Here is a 14,872-nt window from a genome sequence, read left to right on the forward strand (position 1 = left end):
TAGACTGTATAACCCAACCCTCTCTCTGGAATAATCAATACTGGAGCGGTGTTCAGTCTAACTTTCAACTCCTGAAACGACTTTTCACAAGTCTCACTCCATACAAATTTGACTCCCTTCCGAGTCAATCTAGTCAAAGGCGAAGCTAATCTGGAGAAATCTTTCACAAACCGACGGTAATACCCAGCTAATCCCAGAAAACTGCGGATCTCAAATACACTCTTAGGCTGTGCCCAATCCTGCACCGCCTCCACCTTAGATGTATCAACAGACACTCCTTCCCCGGATACCACGTGGCCTAAGAATTTGACTTCCCTCAGCCAGAACTCACACTTCCCAAACTTGGCATACAGCCTATGGACTCTAAGTATCTCAAGCACCACCCTCAAGTGTGACTCATGCTCCTCCTCAGAAGGCGAAAAGATAAGGATGTCGTCCACAAAAACGACTACAAACCGATCCAAGAATTCCCGGAAGATCCGGTTCATCAAGTCCATAAAGACTGCCGGTGCATTGGTGAGCCCAAATGGCATCACCAGAAACTCATAATGGCCATACCGCGTACGGAATGCCGTCTTCGGAATATCCTCCTCTCTGACCCTCAATTGGTGGTAACCTGATCTCAAGTCTATCTTAGAGAAACAACGGGAACCCTTCAACTGGTCAAACAGATCATCTATACGAGGCATAGGGTACTTATTCTTAACCGTAGCCCGATTCAATTTTCGGTAATCTATACACAGTCTCAAAGCACCACCTTTCTTTTTAACAAAGAGGGCTGGTGCTCCCCACGGCGAAACACTAGGACGAATAAAACCCTTATCTAGCAACTCCTGGAGCTGAATCTTCAACTCAACTAACTCGGCTGGGGCAAAACGATAAGGTGCCATAGAAATCGGCGCCGTGCCGGGCACCAGGTCAATAGAGAACTCAATCTCTCGATGCGGTGGCAAACCAACAAGATCCTCGGGAAAGACGTCCAAGTACTCACAAACCACTCTTGGCAACACAATCTGAGTCTCATTATCCTCACTAATCGAAAGGTTAGCAAGTAGCCCACTAAGCTCACTCCGACCTCGCGGAACATACCCCGGTGGCAACACATCACCAACCCGGTCTCCCAGAAAATGAAAATACTCTCCGCTCACGGTACAACAAGTGACCCTCTGGCGGTAGCAATCAATAACTGCCCGATATGACGATAACCAGTCCATACCCAAAATAACATCGAAACCCCTCATAGGCATAACTACAAAGGAAAATGGGATTCTATGATAATCAACCTCTATATCACAACCCCTAACACCTTGTTTTAAAATCAATTCACCCCCAAGAGGTGATACCACACAAATAGGAGATGCTAACTGTGCTAACTCCAACTCCAAAACAGATGCAAATGCAGCAGACACAAAGGAATGAGATGCACCCGTATCAATCAAAACATTAGCAACCGAGTTGCAAAACAAAAAGGTACCTCTCACAACTGATGGTGCTGGCACAAGATCCTGTGCGGTAACAGCATACACGCGCCCAGACGACCTCTGATCAACTTGCTCAACCCTAGGAGCATAAGATTGCTGCACCGACTGAGACGATGAAGCCCCGCCCTGATTGGCCCTCGAGGCCTGACCCGACTGAGCTGGCTGCTGACCCTGAGTCGGCCTCAAACCAGATGCACCAGATGCGCCACCCAACTGCGGGCAATACCTCTTCATATGCCCTGGCTGACCACACTGAAAACACGAGAGTGGCTGACCTCTACCCTGACTCTGGCTCTGAGATCGAGCCGAAGAAGATGCTTCTCTCTGAACTCCTTCCCTCTGAGGACAAACTGGAGACTTGTGGCCCAGCTGGCCACACTTGAAACAGGTAATGTCTCCCTGACTGCCTTTCCCTGAACTAACACTCGGTACAGGAAAAGTCGATCTAGAAAAGCTACCCTGAGACTGCTGGGGATTAAAACCCTTCTGTCTCCTACCATCATTCTGACCATCCTGACTCCTCTTGGAGCCCTTCTGCCCTTCCTCCTCCTTCTGTATCATGATTTCCATGTGGGCTGCAGCATCAACCATACGCCCATAATCCCGAATCATAGTTCCCCCAACTCTCAGCTTGAGGCCACGCCTCAACTTCTTCTCAAACTCAATACAACGGCGTTCCTCAGACGCCACCAACTCAGGTGCAAACCTGGACAAACTAGTGAATGCAGCCTCAAATTCAGCCACAGAAGAACTCGCCTGCTTAAGCTGACAAAACTGGTCTCGCAGCTTCTCCCTGACTGCTGGAGATAAGAACTTCTCCTGGAAAGCATTCACAAAAGCCTCCCACGTACCTCCTATACGCCCCTTAGTAAACTTCCACCACTGACCTGCATCCCCCTTCAACTGGAAAGATGCCAAGGTCACTCTCAACCCCTCGTCTTCAATGCCAAGCATCTCAAACGTCTTCGTTGTCTGTTCGAGCCATTCATCTGCCTTAAGCGGCTCTTTAGGATCACCCACAAATTCATCCGGATTAGACCGGAAGAACTCCCTCTTCAGAAAGGAAGGTCCTGCATCAGCAGCAACAACCTGAGCTTGATTCTCAGCTCTGAGAATGCCTACTGACTCCCTGAATGCTCCTGCTATCTCTCGAGCTAAAGCGCCCATAGCCTGCTGGCCTACTGGCTCGGCCACATTAGCCTGGCCAATTCCCTCCTGAACTTCCGGAATCTCTTCTGGCACAGGCACCTCCTGCCTACCCGGCCTACCACGCCTACTGCGTCCTCGTCCTCGTCCTGACATCCTAATAAAGGAAACAGAGACATTAGCACATTAATAAATGTGCCGAAGCTAAACACTCGCGTCCTAATGCAATGGACAACAATAATACATTCCACGTAAGCACATAATCACATAAACACCTACGAATTTCATTCCCGGATAATGATAGTCCCAATGCGTTACTATAGTTCCGGTTGGAAGCAGCAGTGATCAAGTGCCTTTCCAACAAGACTACTAGAAACTCAAGAGTCCAATCAACATCCTAGAAACTACATTCCATACCCACATAATCACATAAACATGTTATCACATAAGCATATAACATTACACTAAGTCTCTATCAAACGAGACGAACCCAATGTGATACTAATCACTTCCCACGTACCCAAAGTATTCAAACCCGGTACGCTCTGATACCAAGTTGTAACGCCCTCAAAAATAACCCATTATATATATCATTGACATGCATTACTTAAAGAAGACAATATATTAATTCATTCATCAGAGTATTACTAAATAAAGCATTACATGTAACATTGGATAAAATGCCTTACAGGCTTACATCTTTCCAAGCCAACACTTGGATACAAAAATATGAGTTCTAACTCAAAACAAGAAAAGCCCTAGGCTTGAATGTTTACATGTACTAATAAATAAAGACAATTAACTAAAGGTAGTCTTCTTCAAACCAGAAGCCAAACCCTCCCAAGCTAAGTCCTTGGAGGTAGTTTATCACCTGAACCTGAAAATGATGTTCCCATAAAGGGTGAGCCACAGCCCAGTAGAAATATACTAAACCACTTATAAGCAATGAATAAAGCAATAGTATTCAACAGATGGTTAACCAAGATAATCAATTACTTCATTTTACAATCTCATGACACTATTGTCTAAGATACGTTTTACTTTCCAATTTTATCAACATGGCTCAGAACCTGGCCAAACTTACAACAGTGAATCACATATATAATATTCACATCCTTCCAATATTAACAAACAAATGAGACTCAAGCTCAAATCAAACACTTCATACTTCTAGATTGATACACATTTTAGTGCTGTATCAATAAAACACTTCTATATAAATAAGCACACATAAAAGTGATGCTAATGGAGTCCATCCCCTATCTCCTCCCAAACAAAATCCGGTTTAGAGGTCCATCCCCTATCTTCCCCTAAACCGTGGAGTACATCCCCTATCTCCTCCCACACACAAAACAATGTATGCAAATGCAATGCTCAATCAATACATGTATTTTCTGTATCAATGCCATAGTCAAAATTAATGACTTAACCAATGTGATTAGTTTCAGTTATTCCTAATCCACATGCAATGTCTACAACAATCACGACTATCCTCCACCGATAGCCCAAAACAGTTATTTCTAAACTGAAAATAACTATGTCAACAATTCAATAGACAAATGATACCAATTACCCAATTACGCCATTTAATCAATGAATTCCATGAATTTAACTCTCTTTTCCCAATTCCATGAATTACTTATACAAATTAATTCAATAATACAACTAGGGTTTTTCCCAAAATTTATCAAGTATCCCCAACATGTTAAAATACCAAAACTTAGAACAAAACCTATATAATGGAGTAGGAAATCCCTACCTCAAAGAAAACAACCCAAATGGAGAAGATAGAGATGAATGCCCAAATTCCAATGTGCTCCAAATCACCAAATGTTCAGATTAGAATGAAGCCCAAGCCGCCCTCTATCTTTCTTACAAAGAACTTAAGATGGATTCACACTAGAAGTAGATGAACACCTAAAGAGAAGATGAGTTTTGAGGGAGAGAAGTCGGACCTAGGGTTTAGAACCAAAAAGAATAAGAAAAGACTGATCAAAACCCGCTGCTGGGTATATAAACTGGACAGGCTCGCTCGAGCGAAGACTTTGTCGCTCGAGCTACCAGACACAGAGAAACTACGCTCGAGCCAAGGAAGCCTTGCTCGAGCCAACAACTCAAAAGCTCGCTCGAGCGAAAGAAAGCTCGATCGAGCGAAGAACTCAAACCCTCAGGTCTGCAACAAGACACACGCTCGAGCGAAGGAACTATTGCTCGAGCGAAGGACGAACTAACTTGCTCGAGCGAAGAAAATCTCGCTCGAGCCAAGAATGAACAGCTACAGGTCCAAAACAAACGCAACCATTCGCTCGAGCGAACAACTCCTCGCTCGAGCGAAGAACCAAAAACCTGGACAGCAACACTTGGTTCCTAAACCCAACCAACCTGAAACAAACCTGCCCAACACATCCTATAATTCCAAATGAGAAAATAAGGGACAACAACAACAATTATACAATGACAGAATCTACGGAACCTAAGTCCGGATACAATAATCAAGTGGGAAAAGACCGGGGTCGCTATAGTTGCTATGGGATTTTGGGAATCAAAATTATGTGACAAAGATTCACACCAAGTGATTTGTGTGATTTATATAATAGAATAGAGATATACACTAGTGGTGAGTGCAAAACGCGATGTATTTGTAATCTTATATCCAAACTGAGTGGTTTGATGAATAAGAAAAATGTGTCGAATTTGAGAACCTGTTAACAGCTATTTATAACTGGATGTGGACTTTTAAATTAACCGAATTATAATTTTTGGGGAAAAAAAAGTGTGAACAGTAAAAAAAAATTATGGGTGTTCTTGAAAAAAGAAAAAGAAAAGAGTGATGGATTTTCGGAAAATGTTCAGATTGGATTTCAATCTTAGTAGTGACTTCAAATCAAGCTTTTAATCCTCTTCAACCTTGAAAAAATAGTTTTATTGATTTATTTAAATATTTTTCTGGCTGGGTTATATACGCTGGGGCTTTGTCCATCTTGTAGTTTTCAAGTTCTATACAACGAATTTTATTAGTTGAGCTAATTCGTACTGTCAAAATACTATTTGTAAAGCTTTGAGTCATCAACAAAAATGGACTACAATAGCAAATGGACAACATGTCTTTCTCATTAATTTTGATTTTTTTTTTCCAAGTTTCAAAATTGGGTTACGGCTGTATGAGGCTTACTAGTATGTACAATTCTCTCATCCCTGAAGAGGATGGCATTGCAAATTATCAAGTATGCATTCAGTAAAGTAACCACTTTCTTTGATGCATCAAATATTTATGGAGCTGACAACGCTAACGAAATATTAGTGGGAAAGGTAATGCTTTCCTTCATATGGTACATGAGCATTTTGGGCTTGCTATGAAATTTGGTTATAGCCATTTATTACATTCAATGTATTCTATTAATAGAGAAATACAAAGAATTTGAACTTGATAAGTTTTAAGAAAATGAAAGATTTTGTTGAATTGTTTGTTTTGAGAATTCCTAAAACATGAGTTCTTCTCAGCTCTACATTGGGACAAAGGACCATTAGCACTATGTTGTCATATATTCCAAGTCAAGTTTTCTAATCACACTTTCTCTGCCTTAATTTATTCTTTTTGTTTTCGTTTCCTATTTTTTATGTTGCCCATAGCGTTTTCTGGACTATTATCTAACAACAAATCTTTTTTTGGGGGGAAAACATTTTATACTTTTGAAAGATAGAAAATGTTTTCTGGACTAAAAAGTCTTACTAATGCCACTACACTACCACTATCACTACCACCACCACCACCACCACCACCACCACTGCCAATCGCAGCTGCTGCCCCACCACCACTACCACAACTACAACTATTGACACATCAGTTTCAAAGTCATAATCAAACATATAAATGAAAATATTTTCTAATCCGTAGAAACGAATGGAGTGTAAATATGTAGAATATGATACATGCAGTCGATGTTGTCTAGAAAATTATCTTTCTATTCACTGTTTTCAAAGAAAAAATGAATCTATTTTGGGTATTTTGTGTGTTAGTTATTTCGGTTGTAGATCCTAAAACTCGCAGGCATTAAAGCAGTTGCCTCGAGAAAAGATCCAGTTAGCTACAAAATTTGGAATAGTCAAACTTGACCCTACTCAAATTGTGGTGAATGGAAGTGTTGAATTGTGCGCTCCTGTTGTGAGGCTAGCCTGAAGCGCCTTGGTGTGGACTACATTGATCTCCACTATGTACATCGGATTGACACATCAGTCCCTATAGAGGAGACTGTAAGTGACTTGTTTCTTTTTTCCATTTATCAACACACCCTCAAGTCCTGTTCTTTTAGCTCCCAACTTTAAGCTGGCTTTGTTTTTAGTGAAATTTTTTTCAAATTTTAGTCAAAATTTTTGTACATTTTAGATTTGTATAGACAAGATGACCCTAAAATTTAACCTTTTTTTTTTTTTACGAAACAACCAACTATCTTATTGATTTTCTTTTTGTTCTTTCGCTTGAAAGGAATGGTACCTTAGTAGCTACTCATTTCGAATTAGTTGGAATACTTTCCTCAAATCTAAGTGATGTTCGAAATATTTACTGATTGATGCTGAATTTTCTTCATGAATGGCAGATGGGGGGGAACTTAAGAAATTGGCGGAAGAGGGTAAAATCAAATACATTGGTTTATCAGAAGCAAGCTTACACACAATAAGGAGGGCACATGCTGTTCATCCTATAACTGCTTTACAAATGGAGTATTCCCTTTTCACTCGTGACATTGAAGAAGAAATAATCCCAATTTGCAGGTGCTTCATTTTGCTTCCAAAATTTACTTGCATTTTATCCAAAATGTTGGAGATTCCTGTCCAATTGTTACTCTTCATTAAAATAATCCTAAAAAACACCTCTTTAACGAGAGCCTCATGCTTTGGATCACCCTTTTTCGTTTATAGAAAGATGTTTATCATAAGAAGACACCTTACTTTCTGTTTGAACTCCAAATTCTTGTAATCATTTTTTGTGATTTCTTCTTTGTTGGAATTTCCATCTTAAACTTGTAGCCATTTTTATTATTTTTTATTAGACTTCCAATTTCTTTTGTTTTCTCCTTTGACCTTATTTTGTCTAAAAGATGTGTTGGTTATCAGGGAACTTGGAATTGCAATAGTTCCATATTCCCCCACTGCTTATCATTTTTTTGGTGGCAAGGCAGTTGTCGAGGCTGTCCCTACAAATAGCTTCTTGGTATTGAACTGGATCTTTATCTTTTATTTTCTTTCAATTTAATTAATGTCAGATAAAAATCATATTTTTTAACTAATGTTCCGTTTGTTTCAGCATAAAGCGAAAGTCAACGGAAAACATTTTTTGTAGTCAACAAAACACAAACTTATTTAGGTGGAATTATTATTTTTATTTTTAAAGTTTTTGAAAGGTAGAAAATGTTTTCCAAACTAAGGTCTTAGTAACAGCACCACACTACCACCCCCACCCCCACCGCCACCTCCACCTCCACCGCCCTACCACAACCACCAATGCCATCACTAATACAGCAACTAGTAGTACATTAGTTTCAAGGTCGCAACCAAATATAGGAAAATATTTTTTGCTAAAACAAATGAAGTGCAAATTCATTCAAATATTTCCTCATTTTGGTTAGTCAAATAATTATATGAATGAATGACTAAGTTAATCTTTATATCAGCTATCACGTCCTTGGTTTACAGGGCAGAATTTAGAGCACAACAAGATCTTTTATCTTCAAGTAAAAGAGTTGGCCAAGAAGCATAGTTGCACCCCTGTTCAACTCGCACTTGCATGGATTCTTCATCAAAGGGATGATATGGTACCTATACCTGGTGAGTGACTCATCAAAATTTTGATTTCTTGGTAATGAAGCAAATGTGAAAAGCTATGTCAAAAATGCTACAAGTTTGATAAGTAGGAGATTGTGGTCTTTCTTACAATTCAACGTAAACCTTGCCGAAATATGATTTTTTGGCTTTTGAATTAAATTAAACATAATTTCTATTGAATGATTACTTTTGATTAGTTTTTCTAAAAATTCGTGAATTTTTTTTTTAATCATATTTAGATGTGTAGAAGGTTTTAATAATTTGTGTAGTGGATGTTTATGCAATCAAAGCAAAGTTAATCAATTTAAGAATTCTAGGAAGTTAAAACAAAACCAGCTCAAAAAACCAGGGGATCTCTTCTTGTATTGAGTTCTTGAAATCAAACAACTACAAAGGGAAAATGGTAGTTTGAAAGATTAAATTAACATTATTGTTGGAATGTTTTGTTAGATTTTAGAAATTGGGTTTGATTTTTGTTCTACAAGTGTTCTGTAACTTGCAGCAAAACAATGTAATGAGGAAGGAAAGGAAATAAAAGGATGAGAGAGAGAGAGAGAATGAATCCTTATTGATTTTTGGTATTTATTTTCACCACACTAGTTTTTAGTATTTTCCCAAAAACAGGTTTTGAAAACAAACCCAAAACTTTCCAAATGTGCTCCTAAATGTTGTATTTCAAATGGTTAAGTTAGTATTTGACCTCTGATTGTACATTTGTAGGAACAACTAAGATTAAAAACCTTGATGAGAACATTGGTGCCGTGAGAGTGAAGCTCACATAAGATGATTTAAAAGAGATTTCTGATGTAATACCGATCTCTGAGGTAGGAGGGCCTAGAATGTTGGAAAGTTTTCGTCTCACCACGTATCAGTTTGCAAACACACTACTGCCAAAGAATTCCAAGTGATTAGCTTTATATTTTTCAATTTTGTATTTCATCTTTGCAGCTTCTTGTGGATTGCTACGTTGTCTTGATAAGATTGTGATCTTAGTGTATCTTTTTTGCTAACCATTTTCATAATGTGAGGTGAATGAGATGTGAATACCAAGTTTTATACCCAAAATGTAGCCCCAATATTGAGATAAAAATAGAGAGAGAGAGAGAGAGAGCCCTTTATTTTGTGTGCCACATGGTAGGATGTCAGTAGGTTAATTACTATAGCAAGTCGATGACATTATATTGACTCGAATTTGAAACTTCACCTCACTGACAAGTGGCCCCTCATTACTACTTGGGCTACAACCCAAGTCCATCAAACATCAAAGGGAGATTGTATCGAAGGCAAATCTTAGGGGCTGTCAGTGTAATTTATCTATTAAAAAAAAAAGAAGGAAAAAGAAATTTGTGTTTTGTTACTGCATTGGTGGTAGTGGAAGAGAGGGCTTTCATTTGTGGCGCTGGCAATGACCATGGCGGTCTTATTGGCAGTGGTGGTGGTGGGATTTTGGGCCAATATTTCCCTAGTCTGCAAAAATGTCAAGTTTTAACCCTTGAACCAGTGACTCTCCTTATAGCATTTCTTATTAACCAGCCAATTCTCTGCAACATACTCTGTTTGCCTTACTGTGCTCCTTGACCTCATGGGGGAACTTCACTCAACAATATATATATTGACAATAGAATGGAGGTCCATAACAATATGTATCATCATAATTAAAAAGTAATAGCCAATAGCAGCAGTAATACAACCACACAATAGGTTTTAATACGTAAATAATAAGAAGATAAGTCATTGGAAATCCAAATACAACAAACAAGACAAGCACACCAACCTGACAACAAATAAAAGAAAAGACAAAAGAACTCGAAGTCTCCAACAGCACAACAGGCGCACAAGCATCACCAACAAATTTCATTTGTTTCCTCCAACTTTCATTCATGTTAAATCAATAAAATAAAAAAAATAAAAAACTAAGAGGTAAGAAATGTGTTTAAAAAAAAATGAAATACAAAATTCTTGAAGATGTATGTAAAAAATAATATCAACTATCACACAAGTGACATACGTACGGTGGGTCAGTCCAAGACTCTGCGATTTGTCATCAGAAAAAAGCACATCCCTAAGATTTATTTAAAATACAGATTACTCCTTATAATTTTGAAAATTACAAATACTCTATTGTAAAAAAATTTATTTAGCAGAATTAACAGAAAAAAATAAATTTTTTAACTACTCTCCTATACAACAATAAAATTATATGAATTATAATTAAAATATATTTATAACATTATTAAAAACTATTAATTGATTTAATAATTTTTTAAAAAATTGAGTTATTTGTTATGTGATTAAAAATTATAGGGATGAAATGTAATTTTTAAAACTATAAGAGACAACATATATTTTAAGCAAACCTCATGGAGGTGTATTTGTAATTTATCTAAAAAAAATTAAAAAAAAATATGGTAAATCAACTTGCCCAGTATATATATATTGGTTTTCAAATTTTTTTCATATATTGGTAATGCTATATGGCCCAATATATATATAGGGAAATAGTGAAGTTGTAGAGTTAAGGAGTTGAGGAGGAAGAAGAAAGTGGAAGTGATCGATTATACAAACAATAGCTGATTTTGAGATGCCCAGAGTTAGACTCGGAATCCACGGATTTGAGGTAACAAAACCCTAACTACCCTCTTTTTTTTTTCCTTCCAAATTCCCACCAATAATCGGTATTTGTTTCTGTTCAAACACGATGATGGAGCTGGAATTTGAAATTCAGATGATTATCAATATACATGTCAGTTCAATTCTTTACACTCCAATCGCATTTGCTTCGAGAAATTTGTGTATGTGTGTGTAATAGAATATATATATATATACATTAGATTGAATTTCAGTCTCAATAGTGCTTCAAATCAGGCTTTTATTTGAATAGACTGTGAAAAATCAGAGTCTTGTTGATTTATTTTAATTATTTTTTTGGCTGGGTTATTTTTATTTTAGTTAAGCTAATTTGTACTTTTGAAATAATACTTGAAAAGCTTTGATTTTGCTGACAACAGCCAAAATCAAAAAAAATATCCATTATCAAAAGTTTTCCTGCCAACAGACAGGACTGCCCTGATTTAGCGCAAATTACATATACCTCCATCGAGGTTTAGTTAAATTACAGATACCCCTGAGGTTTCGAAAGTTATAGATTCCCCCTGAGGTTTATATTTTCATAACAAATTGCCCCCTAATTTGTTATGAATTTGTTATGAAAATATAACTTTTAGGGGGGTATCTGTAATTTTGCTAAATCTTGAGAGAGGTATATGTAATTTGCCCCCTGATTTATGAAACATAGATATGAATACAACAGGATAGAGAAACAACATGGGAAGGATACCAATATGACAAATTTATATAAAAAAAAAGAGTATGATACAACAACAAATATGTAATGTAACAGCTACGATCAACTGCTAAGAACCTACCAGAACTTTCAATTCAGTAGTTTTCACCTCCTGAGCATTGCATCTGCACTTTGCTAAGTCAAAAAGTGATGTGTGTAGTGAGCTTTCTAGCGGAAAGGCAGACTTGAAATTGACTTACAGCTTGCTTTGCTATGAAGGGAGCTTCCTGAATCAGACCAACTCGGCTGGACTGATCGGTATACCAATAATCAAGTCTTCAGTTGACTGGCTGAATACATTGCATCAACCTAGGTGACTCATCTAGAGTGAATATGCCACTGATGCATAAGGCAGTGTGGCACCTACTTAATCATATAGAGTTTGTAGCTAGGCATCACATACACAAAGACCTAAACATTGCGTTAGACTAGGTGGTCAAAATAGAAAAAAGATGAGCTGCTAACGTGAAGCTACCTTGTTTGCATTCTAGAAATAGTAGCTTCCATGCTCTTCCTGCCTGTTGAAATTGATGTGAATGATCGTGACAGCTCTTCAAATCCTATTCAGTCTGATTATATATGTCACTGAAACAAAGTGATTCTGTTTTGTCTTTGTTTTATTTTCGGATTCCGAGGATGAGCCGGTACGATCCAATGGTAGCCTATCAGCATTCCTTACAGATTAGTCTACTGTTGATTGAGAACCAGGGCGTTGAATCTATTCAAGTTGGATTGGATTTGAAAACTACACTAAACCTATATATATATCTTGTATGCATGTATGTGTATAAATATAAAAGTAATTTTATCATAACATATTTATCACTAATTATGTATTTAAGTATCTGTTAAATATTCTTAATTTCAGTTTTATAATGTATTCATGTAAAAAAAGATTAAGGTTATGTTATGAGGACACAAATTTCGGCAAAATTTGGCATGCTTTAATTTTACTGTTTCTCAATTTTTCTAGTCTAGTACACAAAGTATTTGAAGAAACTAGTCTTACATTTATTCTAACAATTATACTCTAACATTACATATGAAATGTCACATCTGAATACTTAGAGTATCTTGAACATATATGATACTTTGATTCTAAAATTAAAGACAAATAAACTTTAATTGGGATATTTTTGGGAAGTTTTGGATAAGCATTTGTGAGTATCCAAAGAGTATTGTTATCCAATACAATTTCGATATGGAAATATCCATGCTTCATAGGCTATGATAACAGGGCTACTGAAAATGTTAAGGTTGTTTTTGTTTTGTTTTGTTTGCTAGTGAAAATTCTAGAAATCCCCTAGATGTTGATTTGTGATTATGTATCAATTTTAAGCAGAATATAACAATCTCAATCAAACAATCAAGACAAATCGACACAACGATTTTACATGGAAAAACCACAATTGGACACCTCCAATCGTGATAAAAAAACCACGGGCAACAGCCACAAAACAATCCACTAAGAAGATTTAAAGGAATTACACATGTATACTCTCAATTACCTAGCGAACCCATGCCTAATTGAACCAATCTCTATGTGCCTCTTCCAACCCTGTCTTCATCTCGGAATTGTCTTTATGATGAGCCACTCCAGAATCCACTGAAGCTTCAGGCTCGAATTCTTCAGAATCCACCGAAGAACAACTCTCTCTCTCTCTCTCTCTTGTGTATAACAAACAAAATCTTTGATGTACTCTCTTTAAACCATGAGTTGAATACTCAATAAAACATCAAAGAAAACTAACAAAATATCCCTAGATATAAACCTTAAGAACCAAAAAGAAGATTCGGAGGCATTCAATAGTTTTGGGAGAAAACCAACAATTTATAGAAAATCCAAAAGTAATCCTAGTTTTGGAAGAAATCCAATTACTTATAGAAATCCAAAAGTAATCCTAGTTTTGGAAGAAAATCAACTTCTTAAAGAAATCCTTGTCAAACGGGATTGCCAATAATAAAACCTAACAATCTCCCCCTTTGGCAATGCCGTGACAAAACACACCTAACAAATAAAATCCTAATCACCCCAACCCATTACAACCAACAAACACAAACTTCTTTCTCAAGATTAAGATCTGCAAAACAGCTATTAGTTCCACAAGAGTATATGAAAAGCAATAGACATATGACACAATTATCTTGAAACATGAGATGGAAAACATGAATAAATGAAAACTAAGACTTATGAAAAACAACTCTCAAACAACAAAAGCAAGATCATAAACCATACAAGCAATGATATGACGATGTAAATACCAGGAACATTCAAGAAGGGCAAACAGTGCATAACAACATGCAAAACATATAGCCAATCTCCCTTACCAAACATATCAAAGTGTTCATGCTAAACAACTCTTGCTATGAAAAACCAAACTCCCTTACCAACCCAAATCAAGATGAACCAAACTCCCCCTCACTAAAAGCAACCACAAACACTGAAAATAGTGAACAAGAAGAAAAAGACAAAAATAATATGGTGGAGCAAGCAAGGAATTTCAGATTTGTACCTTAAAACACACAAGATTATCCAAGAAGCATAATTACTAGTAAACACAATGTGCACAGTCTGTAGAAAATTCCTCATGAAAGAAAGTGATGCATTATGTGAAAAGCATAGATCCCATGATAAAAGTGTGTGTGTGACTCTTGGAGTTCGACAAACACTAGATTCAATCCTAGTAGTGATATAAAAGCTAGACCTCCGACAAGAGAATCTAAGCACAACAAAGGAAAGTCAAACCACTAGGAATCAAGGGGTATTTGGTGAATAAAGGCGGAGGCTCCCCTTCAATCAATGAATCCTATATTTTTTTCCCTTTTTTTACATCTTTTTCTTTTCTTTCTTTTGCACATTTTTTTTCTTTCTTTTGCATATTTTTTTTTTCTTCTCTTTCTCTTTGTTTTTCTTTTTCTTTTTCTTTTTCTTTTTCTTTTGCACATTCATTGGCGGCTGACACGCTCAAGAGTATGGAAACCGAACCAGAGAAGTATGGATATAATAAGGATGGCCTGGTTGGTGACTCTGAGGTAGCCTTTTCCTCATGGCTGGACTGCAAAGAATTGAGAGGAAAGCCGT

At 37.1% G+C, this 14,872-nt stretch overlaps 1 pseudogene; it reads left to right on the forward strand.

Moving 5' to 3' along the window:
- The first annotated feature begins 5,719 nt into the window (after positions 1-5,719).
- On the forward strand, positions 5,720-9,355 carry LOC145789071 (putative aldo-keto reductase 1; annotated as a pseudogene).
- Positions 9,356-14,872: the final 5,517 nt, after the last annotated feature.

Source organism: Camellia sinensis, chromosome 5, assembly GCF_055761805.1.
Source record: "Camellia sinensis isolate YWXY chromosome 5, ASM5576180v1, whole genome shotgun sequence".
In the NCBI taxonomy this organism is placed as follows: Eukaryota; Viridiplantae; Streptophyta; class Magnoliopsida; order Ericales; family Theaceae; genus Camellia; species Camellia sinensis.